This window comes from Trichechus manatus, unplaced genomic scaffold, assembly GCF_000243295.1.
Source record: "Trichechus manatus latirostris isolate Lorelei unplaced genomic scaffold, TriManLat1.0 scaffold00010, whole genome shotgun sequence".
Classification (NCBI taxonomy): Eukaryota; Metazoa; Chordata; class Mammalia; order Sirenia; family Trichechidae; genus Trichechus; species Trichechus manatus.
In genome coordinates, this window is record NW_004443946.1 from 24,712,544 (window position 1) to 24,716,478 (window position 3,935).

Consider the following 3,935-nt stretch of genomic DNA (forward strand, 5'->3'; position numbering starts at 1 on the left):
AAATAAACATCAGGAAAATAGTATTGATCCAATTTAATCTACCTAATCCACAGACTCCATTGAAAGTTCAATGATTAGGTCATTAATGTCATGAGGTTATTAATGTCCTCTTGGATCTAATTTAAGGTCACCTGTGGCATTTAGTTGTCATGTGTCCTTAGTCTCTTTCAGTATGGAACCATACTGAAATTAATCTTTTCTTGACTTTCATATATCCCTTCAGTCTCCTTCAATCTGGAATAGTCTTAACTTCTGTGGACTTGATATTTTTCAAGAGCACAGGTCAGTTACTTTGAATTTCCCTCAGTTTGGGTTTGTCTGATGTTTCCTTATGACATATATTGATGCACAAGAAGTGATGCTGCATTCTTCTCAGTGCATCGATTCAGGAGCCAAGAGAAGGTTGATTTGCCCCATTACTGGTTTTTATTTATGTGAATTTTTACCAGTTGATTTAGATGGTGTCTCCCAGGTATTACAGCTGTAAAGTTAGTGAGTATGCTACACTTATTAATTAATATGTGATTAATGAATATTTTTAGGGACATACTTTGAGACAATATAAATATCCTGTTCCTTATCAAACTAATCTTTTACTCACTAATTTTAGCATCCATTGATGATTCTGGCCTGAATTAATTATTACAGAGGCGGTTGCCAAATTGTGATTTTCTAATTCTATCTCTCCTTCTTCATCTATTAGTTATATTCTAGTGTAAAGTGGAGCTTTCCCTTTTCTTCTCTTTCTCTCAGCATGGATTCCTATTTTACTCAAAGGGTTATCATCTGCAATTTATTTTCATAGTGAAATTGTCCTCAGTATGGCCAATAGGAACCCTTCAAGCTGGCTCCTGTCTTCTGTTGTCATGTCTCCACAGTTCTTTGAACATCTTATTTTCATGCCTAACAAATTATTCCAGGCTCATTCATGTACACCAAGGAGCCATGTATCCTTTTAGTAGAGAATGGTATTTAGAAACCAAGATCTGAGTGCTAGGTGTGTTCATTACTATTGGGGTGTCATTGCTTTCAGGCTGCCTCAGTAAGCAGAGCGAGCAGATATATCAGTGTATACACAAGAACATACACACATACTTATTTTTGTCTATCTATTTATCTATCTACCTAAATTAAAACCATGAATTTATACCAACACCTCCAATTTCAAGCCACATCATTAGGTTCACTTTAGTCTTTTCCCTTTCTATATTTGTAACTCCCTTCTCTAACAGTGAGAAACTCTTTATCCTTAATGCATTTTACTTGCTTGCTCAATTACTCAGTATGTAAACCAATCTCTTGGCCATGCCAGCAGAAAGTGTGGCCTGTATCTATTAAGTTGATCACTTTTATCATTTCGTTCATACATATATCACATAACACACATATATGTATACATTATAGATATGAAATCAGACATTATATATATGATATATATATGAATATATGTACCTAAGAAATAGCATATAATACATGAAATATATAAATACATATGTATATATGTATCTAATTTTGTATCCTGTTGCTGCGGAGTTGATTCTGACTCATAGTGCCCTAAAGGACAGCGTAGAACTGCCCCATAGGGTTTCCAGGGAGCAGTTGGTGGATTCGAACTGCCAACCCTTTGATTAGTAGCCATAGCTTGGTGGATTCGAACTGCCAATCCTTTGGTTAGCAGCCATAACTCTTAATCACTGTGCCACCAGGGCAACAGACCTCTTTAAAGTGTTGAAAAGCAAAGATGTCACCTTGAAGACTAAGGCGCCTGACTCAAGTCATGGTGTTTTCAATCACCTTATATGTGTATGAAAGCTGGACGATGAAGTAGGAAGATTGAAGAAGAATTGATGCCTTTGAATTGTAGTGTTGGTGGAGAATATTGACTATTCCATGGACTACCAAAAGAACGAACAAATCTGTCTTGGAAGAAGTACAACCAGAATGCTCCTTAGAAGCAAGGATGGTGAGACTATGTTTCACATACTTTGGATATGTTATAAGCAGGGATCAGTCCCTGGAGAAGGACATCATGCTTGGTAAAGTAGAGGGTCAGCAAAAAAGAGGAAGGGCCTCAATGAGATTGATTGACATGGTGGCTGCAACAATGGGCTCAAGCATAACAACATTGTGAGGATGGCGCACGATGGGGCAGTGTTTCATTCTGTTGTGCATAGGGACGTTATGAGTCGGAACTGACTTGACAGCACCTAACAACAACAATTTCATATACTGTATATGAGTGTTTGTATTTTTTTAAGGGAAGTACACAGTGACGTTTTTCTTCAGACGAAGATGTAAATGTCTTCCACTGGGTTGTCCCCTCATGTTCTGCCTGACCCTCAGAAATGCAGAGCTCTACAAAGAGGAAATACCCTCAGTCCCCTAATTACCTCTTCTCTCTTGGTAAGCAGCCTGTATGCTAAGGGTTACAAGCATCTTCAGCCAGCTCCGCAACCATACTTAAACTAAATGCTGAATGTGGTGAAGAAAAGATTTTACATTTCAACTTTAATAAATAAATATCTGGAGCATGCATTGAAATTACATTTTATGCCCTATGTTGGGTGTGGCTCCTCCAGGTTACTAGTCTTCCTCCAGGTTTTGGTGGCACCCAGCAGTGGACTTAGTACACAGTAATACACTTATCTGCTTATGTACTGGCCCCATTGGACTGAGAAGGTGGACAACAGGGACTGCTTCTTTTGTCTATTTCTAGTACTTAGTTGAGGGGATAATACAGGCAGGTGCTAATTACTGTTTACTGGATGAATGGATGAATGGATGAATAAATGAATCAATCAATCAATATAGAATGGTGGAAAAAGAGATGTCTTTTGGGCAGGGGCAGATTATCCAAGAGGCAAGGTAAGCATGGCCCTTACCTATTTTACTAGATCATCTGTAGTGAAGAATTTTACATTTTTTCACCACATCAAAAATTCTGCTTCTAGGTGTGGCTGGCATCTGTTTCTCGCCTAACCCCACAGCACCTTCTTACAGAATCAAAGCCTCTTTTCAAATTTACAATTCATTGACAGGGGCAGATGAAACCCGTGTGAAATTTTTCACTGTAGATTAGTAAGTAAGCACAAGTAAGCCCATGCTTACCTTGCTTATTGGGTAATCCAGCCCTGAGGGTGGGGTGCCTTAAATGTCAACCTCTGGATCCACATGGATGAATAGAGTTCAGGTCATCCATCCTTAAAAGCATTTACGTATTTTATTTCAAGTTTTTTTTTTCCCTCCCCCCAGTGACATAATACAACTGAGGAATAAATCTTTAACATTGATGTTGCACACAAATTCCATGCTAACCATGCAGTACCAACAATCTTGTCATATTTCCACCTGCAGCTTCTTGAATCTTTAGGCATCAAATTTCAAAACTCTTACATTAAAGAAAACCATCAACTCAAATTACCCTTTCTCATTTTCTATTTTCGGCATTTTCTTCTTCTTCCCCCAAGAATATCTGCATTTTAATTTTTCTCGAAAGTTTCTTTGCAGTGTTCCAAACAAGAATAATCATAAAACACTGCAAATTCCGCGTGTGGTGTAAATATTTAATAAATAAAAATGACGAGATTGGTAACAATATCGCTGACGATCGCGGTGGCCCGTTTTAATTTAGAGGGCGCCAGCTACACGTCAGTGAGGGATTCAAAAACTACAGGCAAACCACCGCGGGCCAGGAATCCCTAGGACAACCTTGACGCCACTAAAGTTTCCGGACGGGGCCAGCCCTCGGAATTGACGGAAGGAGCCTCCACGTAGTTGAACCAGTCTCCCAGTTTCCTCGGCCGCAGCTAAAGCGCCAGGAATTTCCAGGTTTTCTCTTCCTCGGGTAAATCACATCTGCACCTTACGCCGCGCTGGGAACAGGTGAGCCCGGCGGCGGCGCCCTTGGGTCGCGGTCAGGTGCCTCGGCCCCGCCC